At 42.8% G+C, this 12,518-nt stretch overlaps 2 protein-coding genes across 2 annotated transcripts in view; one reads left to right on the top strand and one right to left on the bottom strand.

Annotated features, from left to right (window-relative positions):
- Positions 1-12,518, top strand: part of c9h1orf53 (chromosome 9 C1orf53 homolog) — a 485,525-nt gene that overhangs the window by 51,614 nt on the left and 421,393 nt on the right. The gene's annotated exons all lie outside the window — the stretch shown is intronic.
- Positions 1-12,518, bottom strand: part of sgip1a (SH3GL interacting endocytic adaptor 1a) — an 88,557-nt gene that overhangs the window by 58,079 nt on the left and 17,960 nt on the right. The window lies entirely within an intron of this gene.

The raw sequence follows: 12,518 nt of genomic DNA, 5'->3' as shown, positions 1-12,518 counted from the left end.
CCCTCAATCGCGCTTCTCTCTGTACCTCTGTCTGTCTCCCACCTCTCCCTGCCTCCCTTTTGCTCTCCCTCTCTTTCCCTCTCTGTCTCCCTCTCTCTCTCCCTGCTGATATGGTGAAAATCAATGGCTCCTCTATTCTGTGGAAGGTCTGATGTCTGCTAATGAAATCCTATCTGCTATGAGTCATCCATCTGATAGCTGCTGGGACAACGGCTGGCAAAGGACCGTCTCCAGCATCATCATCATCACACACACACAAACTCATATGTGCAATGCAGACACAAATCCATGTACACCTTTATGGGCACATTCATGTATGCAAACACAATGTGTTCTGGATAGGAGAAAACCTTGATGATTGAGGTCATCTTAAAATGACAGCAGGACACACACACACACAGAGAGAGAGAGAGAGGGCCTATCTCTAATTCAGGCAAAGCAGACAACAGAGCTGCTTAAGTCTATGGTTTACCAGGCATCTTTCTAAATCAACAATCTCAGTCATAATCTGCTAATTAATCACAGCTATTCATCTGAAAGCAAGCATACAGAAAGCCAATAACATACTGTCAGTCTCCATGCAATTATTAATTCCCTTACTTCATTCATAACATCATCATGAGTATTGGCCAGGATATCCTACCACTCCCTTTGCACTTAATCCTTAAAAAAAAAGTATAAAAGCTATACAGTTTTATACAGTTTTATACAGAACCATTTCTACTGTTCTATGCTTTTGAGAACCTGCCTATACAGATTATGTAGATCTATGTTATACTGTATGTACAATTGTATACAGTGTATTATATAGATAATGACTTTTGCACTCACACACAATTGTCAACATTGTGGTGAAAGTAAGGCTGCACAATTGTCTATAATTGTATATATCACAATTATAGTTTCCAAAGTTAAAATATTGGCATATCAGCATTATTGAAACATTTCATTTCTTTTAGAACATCCTCTGTAGCTGATAGTCAAGATGTTGATATACAGTAAGATGTCAAAAGTGCAATAAGATAATCAAGTTCCTCAAATCATGACTGTGATTAATAATTGTGACCATGGTATCTAACAAAATAAACAGAATGATCATTTTAACCAGAATCATGCAGCCGCAGAAAAAAAAAAAGATTCCTTCAACATTACAGCCTAGTGGTGAATACTGTCACAAAGATAATATATATGCGTCTAAAATGAAAAAACGACAGGTGAGTTGAATTCGAACCCACAACATTATGAGACAGTGGAAGGCCTCTGAGCCCTGTGAGCCACCATGATGCCTCAGTCGCCATCATTTCATTTGCTTCTGTTTGTTTCTTTATGGCTTCCGCCAAGCTGGTGGTGAACTGAGACAGAGCATACATGGATTAGTCACCCTGGACTCTTCTCTCCCACACACACACACACACACATATATCAAAAATGACTCTTAAATTCTTAGATAAAGGCTAATTATAAGATAAGGCTTAATTTATGGAGCTACAGGACCAAGTGACAGCTGAATCTGTCTGGAGAGGTGTTAGGGGCTAAAAACAATGACCTCAGTTTAGTGACTGACATCAGCTACACAGTCATGTCTGCAAACATGTTTTCTTTTTACTGAGAGTCACACAGATGCAAACACTTGCACAAATATGCGTGTAATGTGCGCACACTGGCGTACACGGTGTTATATTGCTGCATGCCACAGCTGGCAGGAATGATACTGAGAAGCATTTCAAGCACTTTCGCTCTTTCACACATGCATAGACATAACCTGGGAAAAATGTAGAGCCTAATATATGCAAAACACACACACGCAAAGCCTTGCACTCGCATGCACACACTGCACAGTTCCCACGCGTTACAGCTTCCGCACAAACAGTACAAGCCTGTCAACATGCCACGCACAGCTGGCCAGAGACACTTGCACCCATGCTGTGCGCGTTTCTCTTTTTAATCACATCCTCAAAACCCTCAATTCATCCCACTTTCATGGATCTCATTACTCTGACCCTCAATCCTTGCCTCCATCCCTCCCTCTCTCTCTCATTCTTTCTCTCTCTCTCTCTATCTAGCCCTGCATCAACCCATCCCTCCAACCTTTCAATCCCTCCCTCATCACTACATCTCTCCACCCTCCCGGTATCAATCTAAAAGCTGCTAATCTCTTCCTGTAGCCATGTGTCTGCGTCACTGTGTCACTGCATCCTCCGCTGATTGAAACCGACATCTGTTTGCACAGCTCTGGCTCATAGCCATACAGTACACATACACCCAGTGTCGGCCCCAGACACAGCCACAGATATGACAAAAAGGGGATTTGTCATACATACACGGACCAATCCAATGCCATTTCTTCTGGTAAGCCTACTAATGTCAGCACATAGTGCTGAAAGCAAATATTCCTAAAATGTCTCATTTCTTAAAGGAAAATCGCACCCTAAAAACACTTAAAAAACAGCTACTGGCGATGTACCTTGCATTTCTGGGCACAATTGGTTGTTTGCTGTATTTTTCTCACTCCCACGGATAAACCAAACGTAGACGGTGTGAGGTCACGCTGAGATATTTCCAGCACAGCTACAACGGAGTTTGATAGCAGAAAAATCTATCAGCTATCTAAAACTGTTTTTCCTCAACCCAGTCCTAATGTACCCCCTGTCCTGCAATTTTTAGCTCCAGCTCTACTCCTGCACACTGATTCAATTAAGGGCCACACATTCTCATGACACCTTAATTGAATCAGGTGTGCAAGAATAGAGCTGGAGCTAAAACAAGGGGGGGGGGGGCTGGGTTGAGAAACACTGATCTAAAACAATCAACATAACATCAGGTTTTGGTGTCAGTCCCTCAGAATCAAAGAGCAAGAGCTTCTTTCCAGACTCACCATGTTGCACCGACGCTCAAAAATCACACAGGGAGAAATCCATTGTAGAAGAGGAAGAGAAACCAATTTCTCCACTGACAGTAGCCTCGATAGACCAGAATGCAATGCAGCTACAAGACATGTTGTGTTTTGAGTAAGGGGCGCGACTCGCTTTTTTTCAACTTGAAAAACTCTTGCTCTTACTATACTATCGCCATCGCTCTCTTCACCTACACATATAACCCACAGCTGAATGCCGCAGGTTCATGCACATTCTCTAGGGGTTGTCAGAAGGCATTCTGGGAAATGTAGGAAATCGCTAACTGAAGTAGAAGTAGAAAAAGCAGGTTGAGGGAAAGTGGATACAATAAAAGAGTAAATCGCAACAGTTCAGCACAAAATAAGTGAACTGCACTGAACATCATAGATTGATATAACAGAGTAAGAGTATCCAAAAGTGACTTTTTCCTTTAAACTGTGTTTCAGTACGATATATGGATTTCAAGCCTAGTTTCGGTGGGCACCCACAAAAAAACAACACGCTCAAATGAGTTAAGGTACTAGACAGACTAAATTACTAATTAGGGTCACGGGGTGGAAAAAGCTTACAAACCCTTGTTATAAAGGACAGGGCAACAGCAATTTCATGCTTTGCTCTGGCACACTGCATGCACAACAACAACAACAACACCAGAGACCTGCATCATCAAACACACACACTCTCATGCTGTGCCGTTTCAAATGTATCAATACCAGTGTCGAGTTCAGGTGCCTTGCGATTAAAAAAATAAAAAAATAAAAAAAATAAAAAATCGGGAAAAGCAAGGTCAGACAACTTCCATATATTTGATAACAATAAGATTTAATGTCAACTGTTTGATTTTTTAAAATTAAAACAGTGAGAGCAGAAGGAGAACATGCCAAGCACTAACTAGCTTGGGAGCTGAATACATTACACACAGAAGCCATTAATAATATATGGCCAAAATAAATCCAGCTTCCCTGAGGGTATCCCCACCGCCATGCCTCTCCATCCCTCCCTGTATAATATAAAAGACAGTGCAGGAAGAAAGGAAAGGAGCGTAGGAGAGGAAAGAAGAGAAGCGTTCCACATCAGCAGGACAACAGGAAATAAGAGACACTCAGGGGAAGAAAGGAGAGAAAGATCTTTCCAGAAAGAGAGAGAAGAGAAAGGTTCTCAGATGGAAAAGGACTGCTGGTGTGAGGCGGAGGCTGCACAGAGCTGGAGCAGAGAGAGAGAGACAGAGACAGAGACAGAGACAGAGACAGAGACAGAGAGAGAGAGAGAGAGAGAGAGAGAGAGAGAGAGAGAGAGAGAGAGAGAGAGAGAGAGAGAGAGAGAGAGAGAGAGAGAGAGAGAGACGCAGCCACCAGAGTCAGTGTCGCCATTGTTTGGGCTCTAATGTGTTTGAGATGAAAAACATCATCATTCTGGGGCAATACATAACAGTGAATGAGGAGGGTTGATTGAGCGACCTGAATGGGCTCATTGATGTGAAAAAGCTTCTGGGTGAGCAGCAAAACACACCTTGGTACTGGCAAAGAATTGCATTAGCAAACTGTACACAAGTGAGGCTAACTAGGCTCGGCCCTTTCAAATAGAAAGGGGTGGCAATAGATGAATGTGACATTAGTGATGGTGACAATCAAGATGGGACAAGCTGGATGCGGAAAGTGAACAGTACACTACCAGTCAAAAGTTTGGACACGTCTGATTGAATGTACTATGTTTTTCATGATCTTAAAGCCAGTTTGATCTAAAGGCTTATGCTTAAATGCTTGAAATTTGTTTTTTAGACAAATATAAATAGTGAAGTTGATGCCTATGTATGCATTTCTTTCCAAAGCCTTTGCCTTTCCATCAAGGCAGAATCTAAAAGATAAGATAGTTTTGATTTGTTTAACACTCTTTTTGTGTTTGTGTCACTGCATACTTCCATTTGTGTTATTTCAGGCATTCCCCCTCCATTCACTCTGAGACAGTGTTCCCACCAAGCGAGCTGATAGGATGCCAAAAAAGACCAGTGATGTCACCCAAACGAGGAAGTGACTCAACAAAATACAGGCCTTGCATGATGATCATATATACTGTCCTCTCTCCCTCCCTTTTCCCACCTCTCTGTCTCTCTCTCTGTCTCTCTCTCCCTCTGTATTTATTTGTCTTCCCCTCTCCCTCTGGGGCTCTGACGCTATCATTGCTTCTTTCCATCTAGCTCTCCTACTCTCACGCTATCGCTGCCTCTCCGTCTCTGCCTCTGCCTCTCCTCCACTTGGACACTTTACCTCCCCTCATCTCCTCTTCTATCTCAACCACTCCCCATTTTGTTTACCTGCTTCTTCCCTTTTGCCAGACGTTACTCTCTCCCTTCATCTATCTCTCGGTTTCTCTCAGCCTCTCTCTCTCTCTTTCTCTTTTTATGGCTCTTTCTCTCTGCTTCTCTGCCCGTCTCGTCTCTCCTTCTGTAATGGGGTATTTTGGATTGCTCTCCGAGCCGTACAGTATGGCTTCTGTCGCTGCTGTCAAAGACACTATCATCAAAGCACCATTTCCTAGCGTACGTGTGTGTGTGTGTGTGTGTGTGTATGTCTGGGAGGAGTGAGAGATAAAAGAAGACCTTCTAATCCGGGGTCACATGCTCAGAGAGGATCTAGTCTGTAACCTTAACACATCCTTAAGAGGAAGTGGGGGGGGGGGGGGCAGACACAGAGAGGAAGCATCAGTCAAACAGCATAGCACGCCACGCCATTCATAAAACTTTGACTAGCAAACAGTGGATGTGTGTGTTGTCTCTCACAACAAGATAAAGGTCATTAGCAGGGCAATAAACTACCTTTTACTGGCTCTAGCCCGCATTCTGCTTGTTGATAGATCCGGCAATGGCAATGAGACTTTCCCCGTCTGCTTTTTTGACACGATTCACGCCACAGAGGCACCCACTGCACAGACCCTAACCTATCACTGTGATGACATTAGTGTTACAGCAGCAATACAAACGCTTGTCCAGCTTTCCCTTGGTAAACCTACAGCCATTGTAGTAAATTAGACCACATATCTTTGACAACAAATCACCTATTGTCACCTACTCTAATATCTGTGTGGGTCCTGTCAGGCAAAAAAAAAAAAGTGTCTCATGTCTCTTGGTTAACAGTCTATGCTACTTCCCGTTTGTCTTAAAGGTGTAACATGTAGCATTTTAACATCAATAAATCATTACCGCACTGATTTTGAGACATAAGTATAACTATTGTAAATATTGCTTTATGACACAAAACAGGAAGAGGGCGCTGTTCTTCCAGCGCAAATGGAGCTAAAGCTTTGAGAGTTTCTCATAATGGCAGATATAAGCTTAGACTGAATAGTGTCGCCTTTGCCACTATACAGTAGTTACACTATATGATAAAAGGCAATGGGGAAGTAGCATGACACAGCCACACAGCCTGGGAACAGAATGTGACTGAAGGCAGATTTACTGTAGTGCTTTTTTATATTTTTCTATATACACTGCTTCTTCAGACAGGTTCAGACAGGCAAATGCAAAATACCTTTAAGTAGTCGTACTTGTCTGTTGACATTTATTACAAAGGCCTTTGTGCAGCTGAATCAGGAAGCAGAACATTTTGACATCAGGTATGTTATCCTAAGGAAAGGGTCTGATTACGCTGCAAAAGAACCTTGTCTTCCTCCAGCTACCACTGGATTACACAAACATGCCTGTTTATCTGTCTATCTGAGGCATCATTACATAAGCTGGTGCATGTGCGTGTGAGTGTGCGTGTGTGTGTGTTTGTGTGTGTGTCTCCACAAAGAACAAATTGGAAATTGGAAGGGCTGTCGTGTGAGAATGATGGGCTGTCGTGTGTGAATGAATGTGGGGTGAAGAGGTGTGAGGAGAGTGAGAACAAGAACAAGACAACTCATTCTGACTGCGCTTCCCTTCCCCTCCTCCCTCCCCTCGGTCTCGGTCTCTGTCCCTGCGTGTCTTCGTTGTGGGAAAGTTCATTTGGGTCTCTGTCAAAGTTATTGTCAACCGCGGCCACAAAGGACCTATTCTATTCAACAGTGAGCCTTCCTTTGTGGTCTGCTCACAGAGTGTGGCAGACACGCACACACACAAACACACAAACAACTCGCACCAACATAAGCATGCACACACATACAAGTCTCCATGCCAGCATCGTATCATATTGTATCATGTAAGCAGGCATGCATGCACACACACTGCTGTGTCTCCAAGAAAAGCCGGTGACTCAGACTTGTCACCTTCCTAGAATACCTTCTGACGTCATTAGTAGCCTTGTCGGTCACTTTCCCAACCTGTGTACCAATTTCCTTCAACACAACATACGTTCTATCAATTTGTGCACAAAGCTTAGAGTGTTCAGTACTACATGCACTACTGTTCGACTGCGCAATACTAACACATGTGCTGCAAACACATGTTATTAAAGCAGTAATCTGCCACTCCTATTCTGCTCCAGTGCAGGAATTTCCTGTAGAGCTGCCAGCAGCCCTAACATTACTCCTTGCAGCATCCTGCCTGTCGGCCTCTTTCTCCCTCTGACTCTACATCTCGATGGGCTTGTTGGCTGATAACACAAAATGTCATATTAATCAGCACCTGGGGACTATGATAATCTAAGGCCTGTGTGCAAGTAGTGTCCATTTGCAGTGAATTCCATGGTGGGTATATATGTGTGTGTGTGTGTGTGTGTGTGTGTGTGTGTGTGTGTGTCCATGGGAGCGTCTAGGCCACAGCAACACCCATCAGACTAGACTAACACCAGGTTAGAGCTACACAGCGCTCTAAAGCAGAGATTCTAAAACTATGACACAAGACCCAAAACATGGGGGGATGGCAGGGAGATATAATTCTGCTTTCTTTTAATTTTTTCCTTTAAACACACAGGATTCATGTCATACTGTTTGTTCAGAGGTTATGCTACCCTGTTTCTCCCCCTGACTAGTGAGGGCGAGTTACGATGCATCCCCCACATGACAAGAGTTATAGTGCGTTTGGGCCCAATGGCAAGACACTAAATTTCTCATTTGGGTCTAGGACAGGGGGAAGTTTAACAATCCCTAAAGGGTTCCAGAGGAAACATACACCATTAACACAAATGTTTCATGCAGCCGGTATGGCCCACATCTATTGCATATAAAAAAAAAAAAAAATGCATCAATGGACATATAAGCCTGTTGAAGGATAAAGCCTGAATTTCATGATATTTGATAGCAGTGATGGGTTAAGGTTAAGCTGCTGTGTAAGGCCTGGCACTAGACCTAAATACTAACACAGACTGGGCTTCCCACAAGGATCTCAGCAGCAAGATCATCTTGGTTCCATTATAAGCCAATGGAAAGAGATGATATTTCATGCTGAGATGCTCTTGACAAGCTGAGTCAATGGAAATGAACCTGCATGCTTGTACGCTAATCCACTACCATTTCAGAAGGACATACAAACACCTTGTGTTGTGGTGTTTTGGCACAAGGAGGTGAGGCACATTCCCACCAAACAACACATCATTGATTGCTTGAAAATGACACACAAAGCTATGCATGATCATTCAAGATGGCCAGCAAACACAATGAGCTGATGGACAGGGACTTAAGTGAAAAGGTTGTTTTTGTTTTGTTTTTAATTGTATGTTAGCATGTGATATTTGAAGAAAACCTCCCCTCTCAACTCCCATAATGCTCAAACAAAATAATTACAAATTATTAAACAAGTCAGATAATATCTTAGCATCTAAGGAATGAGGTGGAGCCCACCATATACTGTAGACCTAGTTGTCCTCTCTGACCTCTGCTTAGTAACATTCCAGTCAAGGGTTTATCCAAGGTTCAGCCTGACCGGTCCTAAGCACTGGGCCTCCTGCGACAGTCTGATTCCTACTGCTATAAACTAGGAATATAAAAGAAAGAGCAGCCACTAATGTCAATGGATGTGAATTTACAACTGAAGCATGAGGTTTGTGCCAGAGAAATGTGATTGATCTGTTAATTTTTTTCCAGCAACTGGTTAAAGAAAATGCCACTACAAACAAACTCTTTCAACTCCTAGGCTCAAAGTCCCGTGGGAGCAGGCATCCCACCATGTTCCTGCACGGTTACCTGGGGGGAAGCTGAGTAAGCTACTAGTGAAATCAGCGCCGCACAAGCACAGGCTGCATCGTGACTACAGAGAAGCACACAGGAGATCTGTTACTTACAAAGACGTTTGGCTAGCATCAAAGTACATACACTGTGCACCACAACCAGGGATGCAGTAATCCCTCCCGCAGTAAACCCACCTAGACTCAGTTTACAGTACCTGCCATTTCAGGCTGACATAAATCTTTATGATGTAAACTCATAGAATATATCATAGTAAGTAGTATCAAGCAGATTAAGCATATGCATAATATAATGCTTTTCTGAAAGTATAACTGATTTGTTTATATTGGTGGTCATTTTCCTTATGATGATCAATAACTGCAGGTCATAGTTTACCCACTTTTTTATTTACCACTACATCCATATCTACTGTATCTTGATACACACATACACACTGGAGGGATTTTAAAGTACTAAGGGGGTCTGGCATCCCTGCTGCTAGCACAAATTATTAAATGCATCCCTCTTCCCTTGTCTTTTGCCCCAGCTCTTAACCCAGGGATGACCATGCTGGCCATGGCACGGGGCTTTAAAAAGCAGCACTAACCAGGATTAGCGTCCAATTTTAACACCTGACTGTAATCCAGCCGTCACACAGTCCACGCTAAGCCTGTGCTAGCCATTCTAATGGAAGGGAAGCTATTTGCAGATTGTTGCTTTCCCCTCCCTGCAACTGTTACCCAATACCTGGCCCGTGACACATGCAGCTGATGGCAGGACAGCACACTCCTAGGAGAGCGGGGAGGGGGTGGGGGTCCTATAGATTAGCTCATCATCACTCACTGTTGAACTAAAATTGCAGAACCTTCCATTGACATACTATTAGTGTGTGATTCCCTTGTGGCAGTCTACAGGACAACTGGTTGTCAAATCCTTTAAGCACCAGTTAGGTTCTGCTACTATTATCAGACTATCCTTGTGCCACCATAGGCAACTCTGCATTTCTGATATTGCATCAGAATCATGAAATTTGCATATTGCTATGTCCCTGTAATAGAGAGATTGATAGAGATTACCCATCAAAAGCCAGACAGAACATATAAAAAGATTAGGTTGTTGTTTGTTTTTTAGACGTAACACTATCCCTTTCTACTGATTAACACAGTGCAAGATGTAGCTAGACTTTAACCTTCAAAACACATATAGTAGACAGGTACCATAGGGGAAGCCTTGGATCAATAGCTTTGAATGATGAGGCTAATCATTAACTAGTAGGAATTGTGTTCTCTGAGTGTTTTTATCGCTGTGAGAGAGCATATATTTATTATTTATCTTAAAGCACTGTCACGCATCTATACCTGCTCAGTCAGCATATTAGACATCATTGATCACGAAGTGGCTGTGGGCTACAATCACAGCTCCTTCCCAAGTCTGACTAGCATGGGTAGAAAGGGCACTTCCAGGTATATCATGGTCATGACCTTAGTTATAGCCTAGATAGCTGTAATGTTTGTTCATAATTCTATGAGTGACACAGCATGAGACTGTTGTACTATTGTAATGTTCAACACAAGATCTACTGTACCATTTGGTCTTTTTCATGGTGCAATAGCATGTCAACTTGCTGAGGACTGATACATTTTTTTTTCATGCTACATTTTATTACATTATATTGAGGTAATAACTCCCTGTCTGGTCTTATCAACCAATGTTTGTGTGTGGCATATGGTGCAGAGATTTGTTTAATGTTTTACTGTGCTTCTTTTGTGAAGTGTTTTTATTGTTTTATTGTTTTGTTATGTGTTTTACTGTAAACCCCGTCTGCAAACCAAATGTCCCTCATGGGAGTCCCTCACCATAGAGTTTGAATAAATTAATGAGTCTCACTGACTGTTTTCATGACATCACCATTGCTCCCCCTTCTTTCAATTATGAAATACTGGCTAAACATACATAACACCACCCTCCATAGCATCTTCATAGAAACATGCACCACACTCTAAAAGGCCAATAGGCACAGCAGCATCGGTAGCAGTGACAGGAGAGCAGGACTGGATCAAACATGGCTGAAAACTGCTGCTGAAAATCACCACGTCCGAACTACTGGGAACTGACAACTATTGGAAAACTGCCACTGAAATTTACTATTGTCCAAAAATCAATGGGTCGGTACCTGCCCACCATTCACCTCCATACTTAATTTAAATGAACTGGCCACTGCCACTATCACAACATTTTTGCTCTGGTGTGTAGACCCCATAACACTGAGAGCCAACAACAAGGGAACACATAGCCAGATCACTCCTGTCCAAACACTGATACCCAGACACAGGCACACACTCTGACACACACACACACACACACACACACATACACACAGAAACACACACACAGAAACAGACAACCAGCTAATGAGATTCTTCCTCGGAAGCGGGGCCACCGGCATACACAGTGACAGTCAGACACACACACACACACACACATATAAATAACCAAGCACACAAAAGCATGCAAACACACACGATGACAGACAGGCAGACAGACAGGCATGGAGTTCATTTACCAAACACACTGGGATAAATAGGCCTGAATGATACCATTACTCATGCAACAGCAACTCATTACACTTCTGAGGCCTATATCATCTGGCTTGTAGCGAACACTGGCATGAAATAAACATGAGCAGGGATTGATGGGTGACATTTTAAGGCAGTGTACTTTACTGTAGTCAATATTGTCAATAATGGCCAACATCAGTTTTTTTATTCTCCATTTGTTCCATAAATCCTGAAGATAATAAAGCTGAAGATAATATTTCCCATTTTCATTCACCTCAATATGTTGCCTGTGTATCATGGAGGTAAAAACAAAGCTTAAACAAAGCCAGATTAATGTAGTACAAGTCAAAATATTGATGCGGTTCTGGTCAAATAAATGACCATGCATTTGAATTTAATATAGGATGAAAAGCCAGGAAATAAAAGATGGCAGAGGCGTTCGTGTGCCAGCTGCAGAGCTATGGAGTCATCCGTCCATCACTGGCCTGCCCCTGATGATGTCATCAATTAAAGGGACATGAAACTGAAACAATCAAGAATTTCCTTTTTCTCGCTCTCAACCCAGCGGTGATGGATCAATCTGACCATGGGTGGGTACAAACACACACATACACACACACACACACATACACACATGAATGCTGGTTAAAATGGCCTTGTAGCATGAACAGATACACAGATACATAATGCACTGTGTTTGTGTGTGTGTGTGTGTGTGTGTGCGTGTCAGGGTACACCATACAAAGAGAATTTATACAAGTGAGCCAGCTGGGCACATAAGCCCTCCTGCACAATAAATCCAAATAATCCTTTACGACGGGAAGCGGGAAGAGGGAGGGTGGTGGGTGGTGGTGGTGGGGGGGGGGGGGGGGTGTTACACACACACAGACATACACACACACATATACACGGTTCAATTAGCCTAGCCATTGTGCCTCCATGGTACAGACATTCAGTGGCTGTGCCCTTCCCTCAGAATAACATGCAA

This window comes from Centroberyx gerrardi, chromosome 9 (genome assembly GCF_048128805.1).
Source record: "Centroberyx gerrardi isolate f3 chromosome 9, fCenGer3.hap1.cur.20231027, whole genome shotgun sequence".
In the NCBI taxonomy this organism is placed as follows: domain Eukaryota; kingdom Metazoa; phylum Chordata; class Actinopteri; order Beryciformes; family Berycidae; genus Centroberyx; species Centroberyx gerrardi.
The sequence above is the reverse complement of the archived record's forward strand: the minus strand, read 5'-3'. Positions and strand labels throughout refer to the sequence as shown.